Here is a 12,230-nt window from a genome sequence, read left to right on the forward strand (position 1 = left end):
AATGTAATTACTTTAGCAGTAGATAGATCAGATGGAGTAGGGCACAAACTAACGCCTGTTTCACACATACTCCGTATGCAGTGCGTTTGCGGTGCGTAATTTTTTACGTAGCCATGTTAACAGGTTAGAGCTTTCACACAGCATACGTATGCGGTCCGTCCTGTCCGTTGCAGATGCGGTGCGGTGCAGCAGTGCTGCGATCGTTTCGGCAGCGAGTCTATTTTTGCTGTACGGCACGCAAGCTGCACGAGCTGATTTAAAGTGATAGCGCATGTTTTGTGGTCAGAATGAACACTGATTTACAAAAAAATGCAGTAATTTCACTCTAAATGGATGTAAATAAAGTTTTTCAGTAGTTTTTTCTGTAATTTTATTTGTTTAATCCCAGTATGAAGCAATTAAGGCAAAGCACTTACCACGAGTTAAAAAATAATATGTATAACATCTTGTTAAATATTCTACCGTGTTTATATACATTGCATATACATAAAGTATGCTATTAATTTTACCATTGTTTAATTATACTAACATAGCCTTTTAGTTTTTATTTGTAAAACAACAGTAACCAAATTTATATTGTCTTATAACAATATCCATACCCATGGAATTTTTAGTCAAACTAAGGGAAAACAAATCATAATCAATCTGACAAAAACCGCTTTGTTAACCGTTAAAATTATGGTGAATTTTTCTAAAGAGAACTATATAAAATGATCTGTTTGATAGACGGGGAAGCCCACCTGTCAATCAGCGCTATTATAACAGAGCGAGGCGAGAGACGAACGTGCTCCGTAATATGGAATAATGTGTTGATCTTGAATGATTGTAAGAATACATTTGCTTTAAATATAATGTTTTTCATACAACATTTTGGGAGATAATAATGATTTTTTTCAATTGTTATTGATCTTATTTTGACTTGTTGCAGTTATAACAGCGTTTGGCATATTTACCTCAGAGTTTGTTTCAGTAATATTGCTGTTTTTCCGGTAATAATAATACAATTTGCATGTCAATATTGCTTCCTTGTCTGTTTATTCATGTCATTATGCTGTTATTTTAATTATTTGAGAATATTTCTTGCCATATGAGCTTCATTGCCGTTATATAAATACTCTCGTCTATGCAAATATATAAATAGTATAGGAAATGTAGCCTATAATGTAACCATGCATGTCACCTATATTTTCTCTTCAAAAGTTATAATGCTAATTTATATTTATGATATATGTGGAGATAAATAGACCTTTGATCATCCTTTCATGTTTCCTGACCATAACACTAGAGATTTTAAACATCCTAGTCTATCAAATAATATCTAAAGTATATTGTTTTGTGAAGAAAAAAAAACACAGCAGGCTATTATATAGTTTATTGATGAGGCGCTTTTCAACAGAAAGTGTCAATTACCTGATTATTTGATACGCAGAAGCAGCGGTTAGCAACGCACTGCAAACGGAGTATGTGTGAAAGCACAACGGATGCTTGACGGATCGCACCGCATACGTACTGCAACACGCACCGCAAACGCACTGCATACGGAGTATGTGTGAAACAGGCGTAACGCTTTTGAGTAGGGGGAGGCTGCAGCAGACCTGGAGCCGGTAGATCTACGCCCATGACAGTTTTACGCATAGACATTATATACGTAGACACCTCGTAGACTGAGCTGCCTATTGGAGCTGACGTATCACGCGGCCGCCATCTTGGATGGGTCTCTAGTGCGCTCCCTTGCATTCATTTCTAATGAGGAATAACCATAACTCCCCTAATTTTTACCGGATTTTCACACGGTTTGAGTTGTTATAAGCGGCAGAGATTTAAAACGTCAATTCTGAAGAACATGACTGTCTTTGTTCAGTCATGAAAATATTCCTAAGAAAAAAGCTCTTGAGAGAAATTCTGAGGTAAACTTCTGAGGAAGGAATTGTTAAATAAATAACTGACAGGGGAAATCAGATCAATGCTTTTCTTAACAGATTTCATTTGAATCAAGTATGCTGCATTCAGTGGAAATCATGTATCACTCATCAATCCTTTATCACTACACCGTGTGCAGAATTATTAGGCAACTTGTATTTTTGAGGATTACTTTTGTTATTGTACAACCAGGGTTTAAATTGGGCCGGGGCCGTCCGGGGCTAAGCCCCGGCACATAGGCTGAAGGTCGCGCTCTGCTCTTGCCAGTGTATCCGCTGCGCTTGTGTGTGTGTACTCGCTGCGCTGGTGTGTGTGCACTGACGCGAAGGGAATAATGCGTTTTCATTCATTATGGGGCATAATCACCAACGCAAGTTCAACGATTTGCGCGAGCAGAGTACATACAAAGTCAATGCAAAGACGCAATCAGACGCGTCCTCGCACGGGGCGATGAAAATGACGCGAATTGGGCGCCGCAATTGCCGCGAAAACACGCGCTTTTCCCTTTAGATGCGTCTTCGCGCAAGTTATGCAACTCAAGCGAAAAAACTCGGAACTTCAAGAACGCGCTCTCACGCAGGACCATTTGACGAGAGAGAAAGAGAGAGAGAGAGACACACAGAGAGAGAGAGAGACAGAGGGAGAGAGGTAAGAATGGTGCCCATGTCGAGAAAACTTCATAGAAGACTAGAAACGTGTAAAGGATTAAAGTATGTATGTCACTCATCTAATTACATTATGTTAAGGATAACACTGGATATAACTATTGTATAGTTTAATAAAATAATGTATTTTGATTACACAAATCAAACCTAACTATATGATTGTTTTAGCTGCTGACCAGCATAGGGAATCTCTATGGCTAATTTATAAGACATATTGATGATACAGTACTGTGTGTTGTACCTTTTCTTGTTAATTGAGTCTTTTTGGGTATCTTATGCCTAGAATTATTCAAGGAGGTTGATTCTTTAAACTTCCTTTAAAGTTTGATCAGTTGTGCATAATGATATGTGCAACAAATGGATATAGGGTGTCAAACTCATAGATTTGCATCATTTAAAATTCAGAAGCTCTTTTTAAAATATTTTGGGTCAACCTTTGGCACAGCTTTAAAGCTGAAACTTATCAAATCCTATCAGAGGTCCAGAATGTCATTGAAACACACCAGTGGCTTTGCTATCATCAGTATTAAACATGTTACCCCTTGAAGTACCCCTTCCCGCAGAGCCCCCCCACATAACAAATCCCAATTTAACCCCTGTGTACAACTACAGTGCTCATGTTCAATACCCCCGTCAAGTGAGCCGTCATCTGCAAATGCATGGTCAAGCCAGCCGGCGCCTAAATTGTGATGCACGTCATTTTGTAACATTACGGTACGGATACTTGCAGCGGCCAGAAAACTATGGAAGGCCAACAGGGCAAAAACGTGTTAAAAATACGTGTTAACACGCACTACGTGTTAACGCGTAAATCACGTGTTAACACGCACTACGTGTTAACGCGTAAGTGCGTGTTAACACGTAAATCACGTGTTAACGCGTACCTACACTGTTTTCTTTACCACCACCTACTGGTGTGGAGCTTTGAAAACACAGAAACAAAGAAGGCTTGGATATCACAGGATGTAATCTAAAATATATTTTGAGCATTTTATAAAAGCATTAGTAGGCTACAACTACATATTTTTAAACAGTTAACTATAATCATTCAACCCTTGAAATTCATGACCACTTTCACAAATTTCTTCAAACTATATTTTTAAATACACTTTAACTTTATCATGTTTCTAAAGCCTAACTGGTAACTGACAAATGAAAACAGGACATTATGTTTTCACAGGTCAACCCATATGCATTATATTTGTTTGTTAGTTCCTTTGATAACTACCTTAAGTCTTATGAAGCTGCTATTGGTTTAGATAGCTTTATAGTAAATATAGTAGTTTTGCTTTATCCTTCAAAGTATAATTGATCAATTATAATTTTTTTATTATCATTAGACACACACAGGAAAAAACAATAAATAACACTGGTGAGGATCATATACGTCCTCCAGATGCTGTGTTGTCTGTGTAAAATGTGTTGCGGTTGTAAAAAGAGGAATACTATGTGAATGAGTCCTTTTTCTTAGGATGTTTTTATCTTTGCTGGAGATTGAGCAAGCAGTACTGTAGACTCTAAATACTCATCCTTTTCAGTATTGTTAGGAAAACAGAGATGTATACCATAGTTTAATGTTGCATGTGCAAATAAACAGTTGTTTTGATATGATGCTCTCTATTTTCCTTGGCTTTTTTCATAAGGGTTAAAGTGCCTGACACACTACTAGTAGAATACATTAGGAATGAAGAAAGATACATGATGCTTTTAAAATAATATAATATTTAACTTTTATTTATGCCATAAAACAGTAATTACTAAATTTAAGACTCAAATTCCACAGGAAGAAATATCTTTGCATTTACATAGCATTTCTTCATTTAATAATTGATTAGTTCGTAAATTGTTGAGGAGACAGGAGCTTTGCAGCATCCAGATGTGATAAGGAACATGGCCCTTCCATTGTATGGCACATCGCATGGAGTATGAACTACCCTATCTTATGTGATTTTGTTAAATGGTTTATGAAGCCTTTAATGGACAGTGGTCCCCTGCTTCAAAAACAGCAGACCTCCAACATCAAGCTTAGCAGAGCTGGGGTGGTTGGTGAGAATCATTTTGGTTGGCTGAAGAAAGATGGTGATGACCTCAGAAGTGCAATGCCTGCAACACATAAATGGTAAAGTTTATTGTGCTGCCCTGGGAAATGGGTGACCTAGGAATGTTAGTATATGTAGGCTTAATGCACATCACAGCCTGTAAACTGTTAAGTCTTATAACTTCATACAATCAGAATGTACTGTAGTAAAAACATAAATGAAAAAGAAAACAGAACTTTATTACATGTACTCTAGTAAGAATTAGGCAAATTATAATGGAATATAAACTCCAAAAGGATTTTTTTTGCTCAGTTATAAATGAATCTTATTTAATATTTGATTATTAATAAAACCCATAAACAACAAACATTGGCAACAAAGTCATATAATTGTTTTCAACCAAAAACATTGTAATAGGTAGTATTGACATAGGAAACAGAAATACAGACTCTCTAAAAAATGCTAGGCCCATCATAAAGACAACTGTGTAACTAGAAATCAATATTAAAAGGTATAAAGTTGAGACCTTACTTACATCACTTGGTCAAAAAAAAGTCACAGACTCAACTGTAGGCACCAAACAGTTTATTGAATGGGCAATGAAAATCTCAATTCCAGAATGCAGAGACTCACCAAGCAGCAGAGTGGCACTAAATTGAGTCACTGCTCAGAATGGCACCTTGCAGAAAGAGTCAGAGTGCAAGGCATCAGTCAGGAAATGTTATCAGGGAGAGCAGCGAGGCAGGCAGACGGGATGAAGAGAGCCAAAAGAAGAGCCAACCGATTTAAAGCTAGGCATAGAGAGGGAAGATGAGGCTGGGAGAACGGGGCAGATGGCATCAGGGCACAATCTGGAGAGAACAGAGAAGAGTCAGAAAGAAAAAGCACTGACAGCGCATCTCATAATTAATGAGATGATGACTAGAGGGAGGGGAGGATATAGCTGGGATACACTGCATGATTTTTGGCAGTCCCAAATGAAAGATTACCATCATTTGTGGCAATTTCTGTGATCGTGGCTCTTCGGTGGTCCTATGTCGACCAGCGTACCAGTATTTGTTTAACACTAGCACATTCTGGTGACATTGCACTTAACTGGAGTCACACTCATCACAACCTAGGAGTCAATAGGTGTCATCATTATACAGTCTACATGCTTGTCGTACCCAAGTTTAAATGATCCATGTCGCACAGTGTGATAAGGTAATGATATTATAGGAGAGCAAAAATCTTGCAGTGTATCCTGGGCTTAAGACAATGACTGGTACGTGCATGGCCACCTGTCAAAACAAACCAATGACAAAACACACAGCGTACAAAACACATAAACAGAAACAACCGATCAGAACAAAGCTGTGACACACTTTTAGCTATAGTATTCAATCACATACTGGTTGCCCAAATTCATTGATTGTTTCTATCTAATGAAACAGGTTTTGGAATGTTTGGTGTGATGGTTGCTGTATCGGCCAGGTTAACAAGTGAAAACTCTTCTGTAATCAAGTGCTATTTGGGGCTGAATATTTCATTTAGTATGAAAAGTAAAAGTTACACTCTGATTTTGATCTAAAATGCTTAAAAATATCTAAATTAAGTGCAGGTGCAAAGTCATAGATATATTCATTTGTGACAGTTCTACTGTTTGCACTTGAAATAAACACAGACATGACATGTAGATAATAAAAATCTTTAACAAAAATATAATCTGAAAAAGGATAAAGATGTTTTAACAATTTAAAACAAAACTGTTTACTAATAATAAAACAGACAATAGCAAAAAGAATAAGCATGCATGTTTAAGTTAAGAAGAATAATGAGCTTTTTAAAAAGTACTTGTATGTCCAGTTGTGCGGTCTGGAGTACATTGCTTTGCATGTAGTCCTATAAGGATCGCTTGGTCTTCTTGAATATATTAAGTCTTATAACTGGTTCAAGTATGCATTCTCTCATCAGGCACACTCTTACAGCCTCAGGGTGGGTCATTGTTCATAATTTGGTCATCTAAATAAGATTTGGTCAATCTTGTGAATAAACACTGGGTGAATAATCTGTGAAAGACAAGCATATAGAAAACCATAAAAAGTTGCTTGTATTAGTAATAACTAGAATCAGATTTGTTTTTATGATTTTTGAAACAATGGTTATTCAAATGTAAAATCATAGTATTAATGTAAAATCAACAAGGAAATTATATAGATCAACGTACTCTAATAATGCTACACAGTAGGCCTACAAAGGAATATAGCTCCCCTCATATTTGGACAGATCTGTGTTATTAACTCTCTTGCCAGTTTGTCATGAGTCATAACTTTATGTTCATATTTTTAAATGAATAACGAACACAACGCATTCATTTAAACAGCACTAAAATTTTACCTCACTATATTGTCTCCATCTGGGAAAGCATGACACTGTTTCCACTAACTTATGTTATTGCAGTTATAAAGACTTTTGCCCAAGGCCATTTACATGACAAAACTGTCTTCTGTTGTTACTGCTGCTTCTTTTGTGTTTGTATTCCTCCATAGTACTTTTTGGCTCTTCCGTGTGGTTACGTTACCCTTCCGTCAGCGTACCTGGCTTATGATGGCTATGAGGTAAGCTTACGGCAAACTCGACGTAATGCTTGGATCACTATATCATTAATTATTCACACAATGACAGTGCCTGTCGTAACGCATTCGCTGCAATATAATTATTCATAAGCTTGTGAGCGAGCACTTACCTAATGCTTACGATGAGCTGACGTTACGATCTTCATCTTCTTCTTTTGGTTTAATGGCGGGTTACGAACCAACTTTAAAGGTGCATACCGCCACCTGCTGTGATGGAGTGTGAAAATAATGATCTGCCTCTTCTATATCCTGTTATATAACACACTATTCTTAATAAATCTCAAACTGCATTTGGCTTCCTGATTTTGGATCTTCATTTAATAAGTTGGCTATAGTAAAATCATTGCATGCTATTGCTTGTAAATCTTCCTTTAAAATACGACTCAAAATGATAGTGGCGAAGAAGTCATCTGCCATCTTGTGCTCATTAGTGGTAACGACATGCAATGCACAAATGACTAAAACGAGTTATTGTTTTTAAAGCCAGTTTCATTGAAAGCATGGTTTACCGACAATGCATTAATGATCTTATCATTTTAATAATATATTAATAAATCTATGTCCAAAGTTAAGAATATGAACGCAAAACACTAAATGACAAACAAAGTGGTGTTTTCCCGGACAGGGGTTTTCTTAAACCAAGATTAAGCCTAATTAGGAAAAAATAAACAAACATACCTTGCTAAAAACATTACTTGTGTGCATTTTAAGGCAAAACAAAGAGCACTGATGTATTTTAAGATATGTCATGCATTTTTTTTTTAGTTTGTACAGCTCTTACATTTATTTTAGTCTAAGACTAGTCTAATCCCTGTCCGGGAAACTGCCCCTAAATTGCTCCCAATACAATTTTGCTGTGTTCTCTACTGTACATTGATTGTACTGATTATAATCCAAAGGTCAGACGGGCCAAGTAATCCCCACGTCATCCATTATAAAGGGAGTTTTATTGTGCAGTGTAGCCAATTTCTATACAATTTAGTCCAAGTTTGAAAAACCTTTTGTTTCCATGTCACTCAGAAAGTCATTGTGATGTCTTAAATTAGTAAGCAAGCAAAAACCATTCAAACGTTTTAGCCTATAAAATGAATTACCTATAAAAATGCAATTAAGCATTTTAAGGTAGTTTATTAATCAACATTAATTATCATGATTATCGAGGGCATAATCAAAAATAAATATTTTTGTTTTATTCTTGCAGCCCCCTGTAGTGAGTAGCCTATCTGTCTCATATCTGCTTGGAGTTTGAAAGACTCTTCTGATGCTTTTCTATTAAGTTTATTTACATATTTGAAGTATTCTAAAGCTAAGTCTTGATTACTTTCATTTTGTGATACTTGAATTAGGTTACTGCATCTCTTTAAGGTTATTTGTAACTGTACTGGAATTATGTTGAAGTAGTTCTCCCAACCCTGTTCATACTTACACACAAATATAATAACAAAATTACAGAAATCAAAGTATAATCAGTTCAATGTAAGAAGTTATTATGATTACTAATAGAAGTGTACTCTTTGTCCTGTTATTTTCCTTACCTTGCCACTCAGTCCTTTAGGTTAGGGTAGTTGAAACTACTTCTAATTTCAGCAAAGCTCCAGAGTTAAATCAACACTGCTTAGATCCACACCCAAGGTGTTAAAAATTACCACAGAATTTTTTGTATTCTTCCTACGAACTATCACAATGCATCAAGACAAACAATAAAATGTTTGGGGTCAAGTGCTCAGCTAAGTAAAGGTAAAACTAATCACTGTTAGGATGACTTCTTCTTTTTATCTTTCTTGTTAACAGCAAGTGTTCATCATAAATATTCATTTCATTATTTAACTTATCCTAGGGGCTTATCCTAAAATTATTAGACTAAAATATATGTTTGGGCTCGCTTAATTTAAAAACAATTGCACTTACGCTTTTACTTTGTATCAATATGTGAAACAATGAATTGATAAAAGGCTGTTAACAGTTACCAAAAAAGCTTAACTTCTTAAATATAACATAATATTTACATCATAAAATAATAGGCAGTCATGGTCCAATAGTTAGAGTCGACCTTATAACCTGAGAGTTTTGCTGGTTCGAGTCTCGCGGCTGACAGGTTGCGACTGAGGTGCCTTGAGCCAGCCACCTATCTCCCAGTGTTTCCCGGGCACTGCAGTACTGCTGTGGGTGTGTATGTTCACGACGTGCAGTGCGTGTTCACCACTCACTTGATAGGTTAAATACAGACGTCACATTTCAAGTATGGGTTACCATACATTGGTCATTATGTCACTTTTACTTTTCCTTAAAAAGGATCAGATGGAAATAAACTAAAGGTGAAAACAAGAAAGCACTTTTTTTTAATTCCAATCAAAGCTATAGACATGTGTTTTATTGCCATTCTTCTTTTTTTCCAGTCATCACATATGCATTTATTCATTTAGCAAATACATTCATCCAAAGTGTCTTATAGATCAGAAAATACACAGAAAAAAAGCATCAAAAGTTTATTACATTTGCATAATTGTTCTAGTATCTGCTGCAGAGTAGTTCTAGTTACTATGACAAAGAAACAGTCTGAGCGTGACTAATCCATTGGAAGCTTCAGATTGATCTATGACACATACTTTCTGATATGGAAACTTTGTCTGAGGCAACGCGTGCCAAAAAGTAAAAAAAAAAGCTTAAAAGGTTTGTAGTAGAGAGCCTCCTTCAGACAAAATAAGATTATTAATTAAACTCAAAAAGCATGTTTTAAAGCCTAACTGCTCTATACAATGACATTGATGTTCTCCCATTAGGCCATACATATAGAGTTCCATCTGATGTTCATATGCTAAATTGGTTGTAATTATATAGTGTGGTATTGCTACACTGTATTATTAAGGATATGTGTATGACACTAGTGAAAAACAAATTTTATAAGGCATTTATAAACTAGCTGAACTAGCTTTAAGTGCAATCAGATCATGATGGCAGGTAGTCCAAAGACTTCATACATAGAACATCATAATGTGTGTGTGTGTGTGTGTTCAAAAATGATGCAGATGTACCATCTGCTTGAGCATACATTCCATTTACGTTCATAATCTTGCTATTAACCAATTGTTATTAACATAAACTTAATTAGATTACCTGTGGTTAAGTAGTGTTTAAAGAATTTTTTCTTGCAATATTAATCATCCTCTACTGTTTATAAGAATTGTGTGACACTACTGTGTCATCATTTAACACCTATGTTTTTAAGAATATAATTATTTCCATAGGCAGGTACTAAAAGAACAAGACATTAGACACAAAGTAAATAGAAATTGGGACTATTGCCTAATTCACAAAGCTAACAAAATTATTTATAACAAAATTAAATGATACTATAATTATTATATATAGTCCAAGCTGTAAACTATTTATGATCATTATTCACTGTTAATTACTTTTAAAAATATATATTTAGGATAAAATACTTCAATTTACAATCCTATCTATCTGTCCGTTCAGTGTATTTAGGTCAGATTCGCCACACCACTAGATGGTGGTAAAACTCCATGTCCATGATTTCTAACGCGTTAACACGTGATTTACGTGTTAACACGCACTTACGCGTTAACACGTAGTGCGTGTTAACACGTGATTTACGCGTTAACACGTAGTGCGTGTTAACACGTATTTTTAACACGTTTTTGCCCTGTTGGCCTTCCATAGAAAACTGACATAGACCTACGCGATTCGACTTCGCGCGCGCGCCTAAAGACTTGACGAACGCATGACGTCAAAGTACCGTGAGAGCGGCTCGAGAAATATTACGGAGGCTAATTTCGACTTGCTCTCGCGGTGTTTGACGTCATCCGGCTGTCATTGTTTTTGCTATTTAATCGGTTCATTTACCCAATAACAATATAAACGTATTAACAACGTATTTTATATTACACATTACAAAAAAAATGTCTATTCACAGTAGGCTATGACACATTTCACTTTCAATTGTTGACAAAAATATTGTTTTTTTAAATGTTTCCAAATGTTTTGTAACATTACTTTCTTGCTTTGCCTACAGGGTTTACTTTATCTATTGACACAACCTTCTTCATGATGACCCCACTCTGTTTGTGACTTATGAAAATAAATTACAGCAGATTAACAAAGAAAACTGTACACAAAGGCTGTCCACAATACATCAACATGCATCATTTTTGCCCTGGTACTATTCAAAATCCTAAACGTGTACTTACAACTAAAAATATCTTCCTTTGGATGATCCACACTCTGTTCATTTCAATTTTCAAACTGTTTCACTGGACATTTATAAAGAAAACTACAGGCAAAGTATGTCAACCATACATCAACATGTAGCATTTTTACATTGCTATGATTCAAAATCCTTAACGTGTAACAACAACATTTCAAAAATATCTTCTTTTGGATGACCCACACTCTGTTCATGTCAATTTTCAAACTGTTTCACTGGACATTTATGAAGAAAACTACAGGCAAAGTATGTGAACTATACATCAACCATACATCAACATGTAGCATTTTTACATTGCTATGATTCCAAAATCCTTAACGTGTAACAACAACATTTCAAAAATATCTCATTTAGGATGACCCACACTCTGTCCATGTCAATTTTCAAACTGTTTCACTGGACATTTATGAAGAAAACTACAGGCAAAGTATGTGAACTATACATCAACCATACATCAACATGTAGCATTTTTACATTGCTATGATTCCAAAATCCTTAACGTGTAAGAACAACATTTAAAAAATATCTCATTTAGGATGACCCACACTCTGTCCATGTCAATTTTCAAACTGTTTCACTGGACATTTATTAAGAAAACTATAGGCAAAGTCTGTCAACCATACATCAACATGTAGCATTTTTACATTGCTATGATTCAAAATCCTTAACGTGTAACAACAACATTTCAAAAATATCTCATTTAGGATGACCCACACTCTGTCCATGTCAATTTTCAAACTGTTTCACTGGACATTTATAAAGAAAA

General features: G+C 35.6%; 1 long non-coding RNA gene across 1 annotated transcript; it reads right to left on the bottom strand.

Moving 5' to 3' along the window:
- Positions 1–4,298: 4,298 nt before the first annotated feature.
- LOC135744240 (uncharacterized) lies at positions 4,299–7,500 on the bottom strand. The gene is made up of 4 exons (XR_010530689.1): positions 7,350–7,500; positions 6,458–6,672; positions 5,258–5,475; positions 4,299–4,688 (listed from the first exon to the last, which is right to left on the bottom strand). It is a non-coding gene; the product is annotated as an uncharacterized lncRNA (long non-coding RNA).
- Positions 7,501–12,230: the final 4,730 nt, after the last annotated feature.

The sequence above is a fragment of the Paramisgurnus dabryanus genome, chromosome 6 (assembly GCF_030506205.2).
Source record: "Paramisgurnus dabryanus chromosome 6, PD_genome_1.1, whole genome shotgun sequence".
NCBI classification, from domain to species: domain Eukaryota; kingdom Metazoa; phylum Chordata; class Actinopteri; order Cypriniformes; family Cobitidae; genus Paramisgurnus; species Paramisgurnus dabryanus.